The sequence below is a fragment of the Cricetulus griseus genome, unplaced genomic scaffold (assembly GCF_003668045.3).
Source record: "Cricetulus griseus strain 17A/GY unplaced genomic scaffold, alternate assembly CriGri-PICRH-1.0 unplaced_scaffold_36, whole genome shotgun sequence".
Taxonomy (NCBI): Eukaryota; Metazoa; Chordata; class Mammalia; order Rodentia; family Cricetidae; genus Cricetulus; species Cricetulus griseus.
The window spans coordinates 140,222-155,653 of record NW_023277097.1 but is presented as its reverse complement, the minus strand read 5'-3'; the positions used below and the strand labels follow the sequence as shown (position 1 = coordinate 155,653).

At 46.8% G+C, this 15,432-nt stretch overlaps 1 pseudogene; it reads right to left on the bottom strand.

Annotated features, from left to right (window-relative positions):
• Positions 1 to 6,795: 6,795 nt before the first annotated feature.
• On the bottom strand, positions 6,796 to 13,910 carry LOC100774162 (annotated as a pseudogene).
• Between the last annotated feature and the right edge of the window lie 1,522 nt (positions 13,911 to 15,432).

Sequence of the window (15,432 nt, the reverse complement as noted above, 5' to 3'; positions counted from 1 at the left end):
CCAGCTTTCTGTTGTTTGCATAAGCCAATCAACCTGTTCTTTGGTGTAAGGTTGAACAATAAGGTGTTGCTCACACCCAAAATAGGTTTTGGCCCATTTTCAACCTATAAGAATGATATCTGAAATTAATTGAAAATAGGGGTTTAGAACCCTCTTTGGGCTTATTGGTAGGTGAACCCATAATATTGGAGCAATTTGCCAAAAAAACGGCTGTAGGGGTTTTAGCTGCCTTACAGACAATATACCTTAATGGGCGGCTATAATCCATGTATGTAATTTGTTGTGTTTGGATTGCTTTTTCTATAATAGTTATGGTTTTACATCCCTCAGGGGAGTGTAGCTGAGGCAAGGCTGGGTCAGGATTACCAGGGAAATTATCATATAGAGGCTTTAATTCATCTTTACTAATTCTTAAATAGGGTAGTAGACAATTAATATCTCCCAGTAATTTTTAGAAGTCATTAAGATTACAAAGCCTATCTAACCTGAAAGTAATTTTTTGAGATAAAATTTTATCCTCAAACATTTGAAAACCTAGGTAGGTATAGGGGTATTTTAATTGTACCTTATTTGGAGCTATCTGTATTCCCCTCTTTATTTACTAAGGCATCACACAATTCTTTATAATAGATCAGCACTTCTTCTCCCTTCTGTTCTGCCAAAGGAGTACCATCCATATAATGTATGATACACATTTGTGGCCATGAATCTCTAACTGTTTGCATGGCAGCTGCCAGGAAGGACTGGCACAGTGTGGGACTATCAGCCATGCCTTGAGGGAGAATGCACCATTGATACCTGCGCATTCGTGCCTGAAAATTTGGAGAGGGAAGGCTGCAGGCAAAGTGTTTCTGATCATCTGGGTGTAAGGTTACAGTAAAAAAAAACAATCCTTTAAATCAATTATAATTTTAAAGTATCCTAAAGGAACTGCAACAGGGGAAGGGAGACTGGGTCGTAAGGCTCCTATTAAAACCATGGTTTTATTTACAGCTCTAAGGTCTTGTAGAAGACGCCATTTTCTAGATTTCTTTTTGATGACAAAAATTGGGGTTATTCCAAGGGGAGGTACTGGGCAGGATATGGCCTCAAGCTGTTCCTGTACCAGCTGTTGAGCAGCAGCAAGTTTTTCTGAGGAAAGGGGTTATTGATAAACCCAGATGGCTTCATTAGAAAGCCATGTGTTTTTTTCTCCATGGGCCACAGGATAGTCAATGGTCCCTAAGAGAAATACCCTAACCCTGTGCGGTCATTTTATGTACAGCAGAAATAGGCTGTCTAATGCCAGCCTCATGTTTGCCCAGGCCCTTGCCAGGCGTAGAGCCCATTTTAAGCATTTGCATGGTTTTGACATCATTAGGACTGCATATGACCATTCCCTTTTGGGACAGCAGCCCAATAAATTGACTGGGAGTCCAGTGATGACCTGTGGCTGGATTTGCCCAGAGTGGCCTTCAGAATCTTTCCAGGTCAATAGCTTGGTGATGCGTTTGGGGTGTTTACTCTGTCCTATGCCTCTTAGGTGTGTTAGAGTTTCCTCTAGAGACCAGGTGGACAGCCATTCTTCTTCTTTGATGATAGTGGCATCTGCACCTGTGTCTACCAGTGATGAGAAAACTTTATCATCTAATTTTAAGACCATGGTGGGCTTATTATTAGATATAGTCTCTATCCAATAGGCCTCTGATGATCCAAAGCCATTAGTTTCTCTTTTGTTAGCCATGCTCTCATTGTCAGTATGTAAAAAGGAAAATATCAATAGCTGAGCAAAGCTTTGTCCAGATGGAAGTGAGTTAACTGTAGTTGGAGAGGCTACCATGACCTTGATCTTGATTTCATAATCATTGTCAATTATCCCTGGGAAAATTTGTAAGCCATGCATTGTTATGCTGCTGTGGCCAATAATTAGCCCAAATGTATTTGGTGGTAAGGGGTCAAAGATCCCTGTGGGGATGGCGTGAACTCCCATCTCTGGTGTTAAAACTGTGTGTGTGGTGGAACTGACGTCTAGTCCTGCACTGCCTGGTGTTGCTCTGTAGAGGGTAGAAGTGGATTGTTGCTTGCTGGGACAAAGCTGACCGCCCCATAAACTTGTTTGTGTTTGGGGGCCTGGGGCTGGCTCCTGTACCTGTTTACCTGGTTGCTACTGGGGATCAGAGGCCAGCCTTGTACATCAGTTTTAGACCAGCAATCATTAACCCAGTGTCTTCCTCTTTTACATCTAGGGCAGAGTCCTGGGGAAGAGGCCTTTTGACGCATGTCTTTGTTTTTGTGGGCAAGCTTTTGCAAAATGGCCAAATCCTCCACAATTAAAGCATTTGTTTTTGCTCTGATTAGCTAAAAATTGTTTGACAGTAGTACCTTGCATGGCTGCCGCCATGGCAAGCCCATGTTGATAAGCCATGCCTATTTCAGCACAGAGGCAAATATAGCCAGAGAGGTCTGTTTTTTTATGATATGGATGAATAGCTGCTTGGCAGGCAGAATTTACATTTTCAAAAGCTAACATTTTGACAAAATTGGTACCTGAATCAGCATTTCCAAGAACCCTTCCTGCAGCCGTTAGCAGGAGATGAACAATATCTGAGAAAGGCCCATGAGGTCCTTGTTTGATGTCAGTAAGGGAAGAGCTCACATCCCCCTTAGCAGGTAGTCTCTTCCATGTCTTGGTGGCAGCTGTTTGGATTTGGGCATATAGCCCAGGTTCGTACTGCATTTCGACATGCTCTCCTCATAGCTTCCCTCTCCCAATAACACGTCTGCATCCCAGCCATTATTGGCCTGGGCATTTCTTTTTGCAGTTTCATTGCAGGCCTCTGCAAACTCTGATTTCCATAACAGGTAGTCTCACCCCGACAGACTTGCTCTGGTCAGAGTGTACCAATCAGAGGGAGTGAGCCACTTGCTGGCCATGGATTCTATGATGGCAGTGTTGTATGGGGCCATGGCACCATACTGAGAGACTATGGTTTTGACTTCCTTAATGACATTGACATCAAAAGCGATAGGATGTCACCAGGTATTGCCTTGTGCATCTAGAGTCTCAGTTACTGGAAAAGCAGTTACATTTTCCAATTCTGTTTGTTGTTGAGTGCCTTAGGGGCAGTTCCCCTAAGGTGCAGCCTAGCAGGGCCCTTTTTTGAATTCTCAACAGCTTTGCCTGTTTTTAAACTTTCTAGCTTTGTAATTAAATTCTGATGTTTTTCTTCTAGGAGAATCTGTTCTATGAGATATTAAATTTTGTCCTGTAGATCCTTTTGAGAATTTAAAACAGGGCAGACCAAGGGAGGGGCCGTTGGGAGAGGCACTTAAGGTGGAGACCAGTGTTTAGTTAATGGGGGCAAATCCTCCTCAAGGTATTTAGCTGCCTCTCCCTCCAAATCCTCCCAGTCTGTATCACTAAGACTGTCTTCTGTAGGGTGTTGGTTTTTTGAAAACTTTCTTAGAGATGGGTATATTTTCTTGATTTTAGCCTTGGCTCCCAGATCCTTTTTAATTTGAGGCTTAGGGGGAGGGCTTTCCTTAACTGCTGTATCCTGAGTTGATGGGTTAATTTTTTGGGTTTCTTCTGAGTCATCTTGGAATGACATAAGGTCTCTTTCCTCACTGGGTTGTTCTGATTGTTTCTCCTCTAATACTTCAGTCTCAGTAGGTTTTAGACATTTTTTCCTTCTTTAATCACATTGGCCAAAAGGGGATCACATTGTTTCTGAGATGTGAGTTCATTGACTAAATTCCACAATGAAAAGGCCATGACAGGAATTTGTTCAGGTCCAAAGACTCTATAACAATCCTTTAGAGCATCTCCTACTCTTTTCCATCTTTTTTTAACTACGGTCCCTTCAATGGGGAACCAAGGACAAACTTCCTTAATAAATATAAAAATTTCAATAATTCTTGTGCCTCAAGCTTAACCCCTCACGCCTTAAGTGCCTTTTTGAGTTTGTTGAGTGCTACTTCAACAAATAGCTCATGTTGGCTCATGTCGTGTCCCATAATTGTCGCTCACTTACCGAGGTCTCCTTGTGGCGGCCGGCTCCAGTCTAACCACTTCCTCTGTTCTGTCTCTTTTGTCGATGTGGCCGGCTCTGCTCTGCGACGTTCTTCACTGAAGCCCTCGTACCTGGGCCGCACACATTGGGCACCATCTGCCCAGGCTGGCGAGATCAGTCAACAGGAACCCTGGGGGAGAGAGTGAGAATGGAAGAGGCCAGAGACTCGAGAAATGGAGACTAGACAGTGATCTCATCAAGTCTGGGTTTACTAGACAGATCGATAGGGCTTATGTAGGGTGAAAGGGTCAGTGGGGGGAGTTATTGTCCTGCCAGGCAGGATTTGTTGTAAAGAGATAAGTCTGCGGCTGGGGCTCTCTTGACCGCAGACATGGGTATATGCTTTACAAGAAAATAGACAGATGTAAAGAAACAGAAACTTAACTGGGTGTTAGTTCCTAAAATGGTAATAGAAGGCATCAAATGACATTAATATGCTATCTTCATTCAGGGTCCTCTACACCTGATGAAGACTCTGTCATGGTTTGTCCTCAGATCCACCATTGGCTGGATCAATATCTTCTTCCCTTTTCTCCAATATACCTTCTTCATCCTCAGTGAATTCTGAAAAGTCACAGCTGCAGCCTGAATTGGTCCTTGTTATCTTGGCAACATGCTTCACTCAAGATTGCCTACAACTGTGGATGCTCCCAGTGAATTTGGTATCAATGAATCGGCAGGGGCTTTCCTGAGAGGCCTGCATCATGGACAGATTCACAGGGAACATGGGCAGGATTCTTGCAACCCTGTTATTTCTTTGTTAAAAGCCTGAGCTTGTTAACTATCTATGCAGGTTGTGTCTACTGAGAAGAACTGCTAAAAGTTGCATGATCACAGAGTAATTAAACAGTTTCAATTCATGAGATCAGTTCACCAGAGCTGAGAACACTTCATGGGGGTATTAAACCAAGTCAAAAGGTGTATTGGAATACAGTCTTGTGAATAAAAATGGCTGTTTTAGCTTGGTATTGTCATAAAAACAGACAGGTGGATCAATGGAATCAAACTGGAGACTCTGATACCTATCTACACATGCACGGACATCTGATTTTTGGCAAAGAAGCCAAAATGTTACAATGGATAATGGGAAACCTCATTCACAAATGGTGCTGTTATAACTGGATGTTAACATGAAGAAGATTGCAGACAGATCCATATCTATGGCCATGCACAAATATCAAATCCAAGTGGATCAATGACCTCAACATAATTCCAGCTAATGAACTTGATAGAAAAGAAAGTGGGAAGTAGCCTAGAATGTATTGGCACTGGACACCAATTCCTAAATATAATACCAGTAGCACATTCACTGAAAGCAATAATCAATAAATGACACCTTCTAAAACTGAAAAACTTTCCTAAAGCAAAGGGCACTGTAAATAAGATAAAACATGTGTCTACAGAATGGGAAAAGATCTTCACTAACCCTACACCTGATAGAAGGGTGAGATCCAAAATTAATAAAGAACTCAAGAAACTAGACATCGAAGCACAAAATAAGTCAATTGAAAAATGAGGTACAGAGCTAAACTGATAATTCTTACCAGAAGACTCTCAAACAGCCAAGGGCATTTAAAAAGTGCTCAACATCCCTAATCATTGGGGAAATGCAGTTAAAATGACTTTGAGATACCATCTTAAATCTGTCAGAATTGTAGCTCACAAACTCCTGTAACTTCAGCATCAGTGTCCATTCTGGCATCCATGGGCATTATATTATATTATATTATATTATATTATATTATATTATAAAATCACACAGAAACATTAATAAATCACAAGCCTACTTTAAGAAAATGAAGTGAATACATGGTTGCAAATGCTTGGAAACAAGACAGAAGGACAGCAAGTGTGAGGCCAGCCCTGCTGGGATTACAGCCTACACCACCATACACATCTCCCATTTCTAATTATTAGTTTACTTTTAATTTTTTCATTATTCTTGGGTGTAGTGAGGACACCAAAGACATAGGTGGTCAGAGAACAAGTTGTTGGAGTTAGTTTTCTCCTTACCCTATTGCTACTGATAGATACAACTTAGTTTATCAGCTTGGTGACAAGTACCATTAGTGACTAAGCCATCTCACTGGCCCTATTTCATTTATTTATGCTTCCAGACAAGGTTTCTCTGTGTAGCCATGGTTGTCCTGAAACTCATCATTAGAACAGTTCTCCTAGGGGATCTGTCTTTCTATACCTCTTAAGTGCTGAGCTTGAAGACACCATGCCTGGCCTATTTATTAATTTTAAAGCAGTGTCCCATGTGTTCCAGGCTGGCCCCTTACCCCTATGCCATGAGGGTGAAGATGACCTTGACTTCTTGATCCACCTGTCCATGCTCCAAGGTCCTAGGATGTCAGATGTGAACCTACAGCCTGGACTTTAGTGGTTGATGTTGTTCAAAGCAAGTCTCACTCTGTAGCCCAGGCTGACATTAAAATCATTAGGTACCCTAGATGGCCACAAAACAATGTTAATTCTCCTGCCTCAGCCTCCCATGGGTTGGGATCCTGCATCTGTGCAACCAGGAATGAAACTTTTCTCACCTCATGATTTGATGAGAATGACATTAAATTAGTACTCAGTGTGAAGCCTTCCCTTCTGTATCATTTCTCATTTCACTTGACTACAGAGAAATCTGCTTTATTTCCAAAATGTATGATGTTAGTTACAATGCAGCCAGGTTCCCAAAAGTTCACAGAATCCCTTGGAGGTCTCCACAGGCCTCCTGGCAGGCAGAGGGTCACTGCTTCTCCTTAATGGGAACAGGACCTGGTCCTGTCACTGTCAGAGCAGCATATACACTGAGCTCCTCTGGGGCTTCTGCTGCCTGGGAGCGAGGAGGTGCAGCTGTCCCCTGTCTGGGTGACCTGCTCCACAGCTGGGCATAGACCACATCTTGGGACTCGTCGGATTCAGCAGCCTGGAGGGGGAGAGAGTAAGAGGAAGGTACATGCTTGACTTGCAGGATGATGAAGGACCAACATAAGTGTTTAACTCTCTGCCCCCGTGTGCTTGCTCATCTGTTTGTTTCTGGGACTTCTCTTGACATGACAGAAGGTAGGACAGCTTCTGCCCTCCTGAGCCTGGAGTCTTTCACCTGGGCATATGTCTCTCACTGGGGGTCTTCCTCAGGTGGTCTCTGAAGCAGGCAAGTAGTGAGGTCAGATAATGTTCCCTGTTCCCCTGTGACTTTCCTCTGGCCAGTTTTCCACAGCATGGCCAGAGTGACCTGTTTATGTGATAGCATCCCTGATGGGATCTTCTGGGACTTCCCTCCTACAGTTCTGGCCTCTTATCCTGACACTCTAAACCTTTCTTGCTGTCTTGGCTGTACCCACAGAGTCCATATTTCTAAAAATACATTTCTGGGGTGTGAAGAGTTGGCTCTGTGGTTAAGAGCACTGACTGCTATTGTAGAGGACCCAGGTTTGGTTCCCAGAACCCACATGGTGACCTGCATTCTTCTGTAACTCAAGTTCCAGGGTATCTGACACTCTCTTCTGGCCTCTGGGAGCATCATGCAGGCACGTGGTGCAGAGACAAAGCGAAGGCAAAAAACTCCCTCCCCGCACAACACACATTAAATACAACACTAAAACACAGGTGTCTGTTCAAGTTCCTATGTTTCCTGCCTGCAGTTGCTGGTCCCTTATATGTTTCTTTGGGCTTCTTCATCAGGGCTGCCCCTCAGATGACAACAGCACAGATGCCAAGGAGTCAGAAGGCAGACGGCAGCGATAACACACATGATACCAGGAAACCCAGGGCAGAGTGAGGCCATAGCACACAGGAGCCAGGGAGTCGTCAGCTATGGATGATGTTGAGGGTAAAGCCAGGGAGGAAAAAGAAGGCAGCCTGGACTAAACTAGGACCTAAGTTCTTAGCACTGCAAACGGGGACAGGGACCTCACCAAACTGTCCAGCTCGACAACATCCTCAGGTTTCATGTCCTTCACTGAAGCATCTGTCATAGCAGAAAAAACAAACAAATAAACAAAGAAAACAGAATGTCTTCTGACCAGAGCCTAGAGATGTCTCAGACCTCTAGTTTACTGCCTTGTCCAAGTGGCGAGAGAGGACCAGGGAGTGTGGTGATACCCTGTGTTCATAGTGTGAAGATCAATCCCAAATAGCAAGGACCTCAGAACCTCTTCACCACCCCTGCAATGATGAGAACTCCCTCCAAAGCTAACCCCCCAAGACCCTCTTTATCTCACATAGGATTTCTTCCTGGGTGGCAGCAGTTGGGTTGGTTCTGGAAAGACAAGGAGGTGTCAGTTGGCACTGAGTTGTGTCAGGAAGGTGGGGGTCTATGTCCCTGGCCATGAGTTACCTCTTCTGGAGGCCTCTGTTTCTGGTTACTGTCTCTGCAGCTCCTGCAGGAAGCTGCAATTCTGTCTCTTTCTGGGCTGCAAGAGAGAGAAGAGTCTCAGGTATTGGGGAGGGCTCCCCCTGACCTGTACAGGGAAGGAAGGAAGGGACTTTGACAACAAGGGTGAGTGAGAAAATGTCCCAGGACTTGGAAAGCTCACAGAACCCCTGACATCGCACAGGTTCTGAGATCACGTGCTCTCTGATCTGAGATCTGCCAGTGTTTCTAGACTTCCCAGTCCCAGTTTGAGGAACCCATCACCACCTGAGACCTAGGTCACCCACAATGCACTCACCATCCTTCCTGAACTTTCCCTGACGCCTTCTTTGGAGAAGGAGAAAGCTGAGGATGGAGAGTAACAGGAGGAAGGCCACAGAGACTCCAATCAGAGCCTTCAGGTACATTTCCAGGCCTGAGGAACAAGTGACATCATGAGTAGGGACTGTTGATGCTTATCTGAGCACCTACTGTGTGACAGAGCCATGGTGGACCATTGCCCTCATCATCTCCCATCCTCACAATCATGAAACAAGCAATCGTCTCTTCCGCTATCCCCACAGCTCACCTGCCTCAGATCACCTGCCTGGAAGTGGCAGAGCTGGGAGTTGAACCCAAGGACTCTGACTTCCATCTCTTTTCTCTCCACCTGAGCTGAGTCTCATGAGCTGGAAGGAAGGAGCAGGAATGCCCTGCCATGGTCCTGTGTCCCAGCCTTGCCCATGTCACCACCATGGTGGGGCAGAACTACTGCAGACTCAGGTTCTGCAGGCCTCCTCTGTTAGTAGAGGCGTCATTCAAGGACAGCACTGAAAGAAATTTACACATGTGGGCCAAGCCTCTCACTTTATACTCAGAGAACCAGCAGCCAGCTCAGAATGGGAAGGACTTGTCCAAGTCAGCATCTCCAGAAGCAGCTGTATCCAGCCCATAACTAGCTATTGCCCATCTGGGTACCACATCCAACAGGATGGTTACAGAGCCTTCTGGGGCCTGACTCAATGCAGGTAAGAGGTGATTTCTCAGGACCTTAGAGGCTGATGGGGAGATGAGTGTCTGGGATCCCTGCTCTTCATCTCATCCACCTGCCCCATCCTCCAGACTGAGCAAAAAGATCTCTCTCTGGACACCATCTTCTGAATCTCAACCTCTAAGTCCTGGGCTTCTTGGGTCTCTGTTGTGTTTGCCTCCCACAGTCACAAGCTAAGTGACAGAGAAATGTGGACTTTGGTGGGCTCAGGTGGGGCAGCCAGGGGATGGACCCTTCTTCCTTCACTTGAGGTGCCTGATACCTACCCGCTGTGGGCAAGGGACTTGAGTTTGGTGGGCTGGAGGATCCAATGTGTCCTTGGAAACAACAAAAGCAGGTGAGGGTTAGATGCTAACTCAGGGACCTGCCTCTGCTGTCTGTCCTACATCTGCCCTGTAACCTCCCCAAGACCCTCACGCTGTCTGTCCCAAACCTAGATTGCAATAGAGGATGGAGTGGACATTACTTAAGGGACCCTGCTGGCATCCACTTCTCTGTCAGGGAAAGAGCCTTCTGACTCACCCTTCTTGTTGGCCCTTTAATCCCGCATAAGCCAAGGGCTCCCCTAGGGTTTGGATTGCAAGTCACCCTGAGAGTTCAGGGTCACCTCACCTGAGACAGAGAGCTCCACAGGGGCACTGGCATGTGACAACAGGTAGGGAGATGAGTCTTGAGACCTGTAGCACCTGTAGGTGCCTGAGAGGGCGGTCACAGCAGTCATGGAGAATTCTGCCTGGAACTCCCCATCTCGGAACTTTGATTTCATTCGCTGGGGTTGGTGTGCTGTTCCCTCCTTGGACAGAATGAAAGTGTCTGTCATGTATGTTGACTGACACAGCAGGGTCACATTGTCTCCAGACTGCACTGTGGAGTTTGGCTTCACTGAGAGGGAAGGACTGTCAGGAAGCTGTCCTAAAGAGAACAGAGATCATGAGAGGCTGCCTTCAATGCTCTGAGCTGAGACTTCACATGGGTCAGCTCTGAGCACTTGTGACTCTGTCTTATCTCTGCCTTACTCTCTCTCTCCTGCTCCCTGTCTCTCAATCTGTTCCTGAATAAGATCCCTCCCCTCATCCCAGCCGTCAACTCTTAGGTCACCCATGCAGCTTATGCAGAGGTTAGGTATTGAATCTATTTATTACCTTACCTGTGATCATGATGTCCAGGGGATCACTGGAGGCTGACCACTCAGAAGAGAGGTTGTGTGCACCATAGCATCTGTATTGGCCTCCAGTAAAGCTGCTCACATAGCCCAGGGAGAAGTTGGCCAACGTGAGGCCAACCTGGGTCCTCTGGCCATACTGCTTGGTGAAGATGTCTTCCCCCACCTTGTACAGAGCAAATCTGTCATAGTTGATGTCAGAGCAACACTGCAGGGTGAGGCTCTCTCCAGGGTCCAGGAAATGGCCTTGGTGACTCAGCAGAGAGGGCTTCTTGGACAGACCTGGAGGGAAGGTGACAGCCTAGTGATTGAGGAGATGGTTTTTACCAAACACCTATTCCTTCCCATCATGCCCTGCGCATGTCACTGCTTCTCCCCAGGTGTGGGACTCTGGCTCAGCAACCAGGACCTTCCTTTTATACTCTTTATCTCTGAATACCCAGTGGGAGAGGTCTGTTTTGAAGAGATTAGGGTATCAAAAAAATTTAGTCAGTGATAGGGCTGACTCACCTGAGATGTGTATTTCCAGGGGCTCACTGGGTGCTGACCACAGCTGTGGGGTTTGCTTGTAGTAACCATAGCATCGGAATGTCCCTGTGTGGTCTGCTGTTACATGATCTATAGAGAATAAGGCTTCGTACTGCCTAATACTGCCTATGTACTGTGAGTTCAGGGAGCTGGAGAACTTCTGATCTTCCTTGGTGAGAATGAACTTGTCATAGCTCTCCTGTGAGACACACTGGAGAGTCATGTTCCCTCCTGAGGTCACCACAGGGCTGGGCAGTGCTGACAGACTGAGTTTACTGTCATAGATTCCTAGGACAGAAGAAACAGACTGGGGTCACTCAGTCACAATGGTCTCCAGGGCTAGGCTTTAGGAGGGGATACTCCTGACAGTAGAGCCTGGGACTGAGACCCTCACTGTCCCCTCACCTGTCACCACCAGTTCCAGGGTGTCACTGGGCTCTGACCAGCCAGCTGAGCTGTAACAGTAACAGCGATATTGCCCCCCACTGTCCTCTGACACAGAAGGAATGGAGAACGTGGAGTTGTTCCCAGGCTCCTTTGGGGTCTGTGTACCCCAGGTTTGTTGGCTTCCCTCTTTATGCAGAAAATACATTACTGCATCCAGGGTCCCCTGACACGAGATGTTCATGGGGCTTCTTAAGGCGACTACAGTGCCTGGCTCAGCCTTGATGGTGGGTTTGTGAAGGGTCCCTGCAAAGAAATAGGAGACAAAGAGGTGGGTCTCTCTGAAAGTTGCTGAGAGAAAATCAGACATGCAGAAGGTATTTTTCTTCTGTTTAATTTATTCTCCTGTAACAATACATCCTGAGAGCGGCCCTCTCACCTCCCCTCTCCCCCAGATCCACGGCTCCTCTGTCTCCCTTCAGAACAGAGCGTGGTTCCCAGTGATATTAATGGAACATGACATAACAGCATGCAGTAAGACTAGGCAAACACCCTCCTATTAAGGCTAAGGAGGCAACCCAGTAGCAGGAAAAAGATCCTATGCAGGCAAAAGAGAGACTTCCAGACTCCTATTGTTATGTCTAACAAAAATCACAAGCTACTCAGGCAGTGGTGGTGTACACCTTTAATTCAAATACTCAGGGGGCAAATGCAGGCTCCTGAGTTCAAGGCCAGCCTGGTCTGCAGAGTGACTGCCAGGGTAGACAGGGCTACACAGTGAACCCCTAAAAAACAAAAAATAAAAAGACCTCAGGGTAAATCAGCACAGCCTGTGTGCAGAGGGCTTAGGGAAGACCCATGCATGAGCCTTGGTTGCTGCTTCAGTCTCTGTGAGCCCTCAGGATCCCTGCTGAGTTGATCCTGTGGGCTGTGATCTCCTGGTGTCCTGAGTGCTCTGGCTCCTGCAACCCTTTCTCTCTCTCTTCTGTGGAATTGCTGGAGCTCCGGTGGATGCCATTTAAGCTGAACAACAGTAGCAGGGGGCTCCATGACATTTCCTGTCTGTCTTGGACCTCCTAAGCTTTGCTGTCAGTCTCTCCCTTGGATTCTGTATCTTGTGTCCCTCTGTCTCCCACTGCCTGTGTCAATGGGCTTAGCAGCCCTGGCTCCTCACACCTCACACACCAAGACCTCCCTCAGCACCTGTGTCAATTCAGCAGCCTTCTAGGGAAAGACTGGGGTTTCTCACCTGAGACCAGGAGTTCCAGGGGGTCACTAGGTTCTGACCACACCAGTGGTCTGTTTCTGTCAAAGCTGTAGCATCTGAATGTCCACCTTTGGCTCGAGGTCAGAGCATCCACAAGGAGTTGGGCCTGGTACCGCCGAGTAGAGTAGTTGTACTTTGATTGCCGTGTCCAGAAGACCTTCTGTGGTCCTTCATTAGTCAGAAAGAACTTGCAACTTTGTTGCCTTGAGACACACTGTAGAGTGACATTCCCTCCTTCAGTCACCACAGGGCTGGGATGGGCTGACAGGCTGGGTTTACTGTAGGTCCCTAGGAGAGAAGAAGAATCAGTTAAATGTCCTTAAAGGCCCTCTTACCCTCCAGGGTTGTGAGGGAGTCATCCCTGTGGACAGAACACTTCTTGACAGACAAACCTGAGGCTGTGGACTCTGTGAGTCCTCTCACCTGTCACCACCAGCTCCAGTGAGTCACTGTGCTCTGACCATCCACCACGGGTCCTATATTGACAGGTATATTGGCCTGTTTTGTGAGGGTCTACTTCTGAGATTGAGAATTCAGCCTTGTTATTAGGATTTGGTAGTCTGTCTATGTGCCTTAAATATTGTCGATTTCTATACAGACGGTATTCTTGGGCTCCCGTGGTCCCTTCACACAAGAAGGTCACTGTAGTCTGCTCTGCGACCACAGTGTCTGGCTGTGCTTTGAGGATAGGTTTAGGGAGAGTTCCTGCAAGGAAAAGATCAGCTAAGATCCAGGGCAGCCATCCTCAGATTGCAGCTCCCCAACCCCAACCCTCAGCCATTCCCAGGGGCAGCGAGCTTGAGTTTATTTCCATCCTCACAGCCCAGCATGGCTCCAGTAATGATGAGCAGTGATGTCAGGACATCTGCAGACACTCACTCACCTGCCAGCACTGGTGTCCCATGGCCCAGAGTCAGTCCTGGAAGAGAGTTCCCTGTAAGAGGTTTGTCCCTGAATCTTGAGAAGGTCCTCCCCTCTGCAGAACCTCCTGAGACCCTGGGGTTTCCTAACTGACCCGTGCTGGGCTGTGGGGCAGCATCAATCCCAGAGCACAGCATCCCTTCCCATCTCCACATCTCACCCAGACAGAGCAGGGCTGTGAAGGAGACGGTCATGGCATCTCCTCCTGGAGGCTGCAACTGTGCTTATCGGCAGAGCTACAGAGTCTGTCTGAAGGGGCCAGAGACATAGGGTGTGGCCTCTGGAGGCAGGGCCCTCCCCATGACATGGTTGTGCTTCAGCAGCCCCACAGGAAGGGGAACTGCCCTCCTCAGGAACCAGGCTGTGACTTCCCCAAGCCTGTGGCTGGGTCATGCAGTAGACTCCATCAATATTTAATGGATGCCATTTCCAAAATCCCATCAGTGTCTGTCTCATCTGTCCTCATCTTTGTCAGGACCAGGTGGTAGCAGACGTGAATGAATATTACACATAAGAAACACAAACTCTCAGGTGGGCTTGCCTTATTCCTTTTCACATTTTTTTATGTGAAATATTCTTCATATTCAACATGTTTGAAGGTTCAGTGAAGGGTCTGGCTGTGTTCCTCTGCATGGAATAAAACGTGTAGTGTGCTTCCTCAGAGTCTCATTGCTGGCTTACAAGTGTGCACTAGGGACTGCAGAGATGGCTCAGAGGTTAAGAGAACTGGCTGTTCTTCCAGAGGTCCTGAGTTCAATTCCCAGCACCCACATGGTGGCTCACAACTGTCTATACTGAGATCTGGTACCCTCTTCTGGAGAGCAGGCATACATCCAGGCAAAACACTATACATAATAATAAATACATCTTTAAAAAACCAAACCAAACCACTTGTGTGCTAGTTTTTCTGATTGTTTGTTTCTTTTGTTGTGTGTACTTTACATTACATCTTTAAATTACACTTATTCATTTACACGTATTTCTTTAAATTAGACATATGTAATAATAAATACCATTTTTTTTTCTTTTTTCTTTTCTTTTTTCAAGACAGGGTTTCTCTGTGTAGCTTTGAAGCCTATCGTGGCACTCACTCTAGGCTGGCCTAGAACTCACAGAGATCTGCCTGCGTCTGCCTCCGGAGTGCTGGGATTAACGGCGTGCGCCACCACCGCCCGGCGGCTACCCTTATTTTAAGGAAGTTGACCACACAGAGGTGCAGGTGTGGGCAGCACTTGTGGGCAGCAGAGCCTTGTCATACTTGTCCTTCTGGAGAGACTGGCAAAGGGATGACTCTATGATGCTACCAACAGGTGCAGCACCAGATTCAGGGTGGGAATCTTTCTGGCCTTTGCCGTTGGTCAGGATTTATCCATCTCCAGTCTGCTGTCAGTAAATCCCAGCCACTGCTGGTCAGGTGAGATGCCTTCCTTGTCTTGGGTCTTGGTCTTGACATTGCCCATGGAGTCACTGGGCTGGACTCGAGGGTGATGGTCTTGCCCTTCAGGAACTTGCTAAATGCCTCCATCTATGTCTGTTTCACCCTGTCTTTGAAGAGAAAGAGAGTTCAGTAACAATAGTTTATTTCCCCTTACTTTTGGAGCCAGGGAATGATGGCAGGGCCTCCAGGATTCTAAGCACATACTCCTCCCTTGAGACACACCTACTTTCTCCTGCAATGTTCAATTTCTATCTTACCTTAAACTTATTTCATTTGCT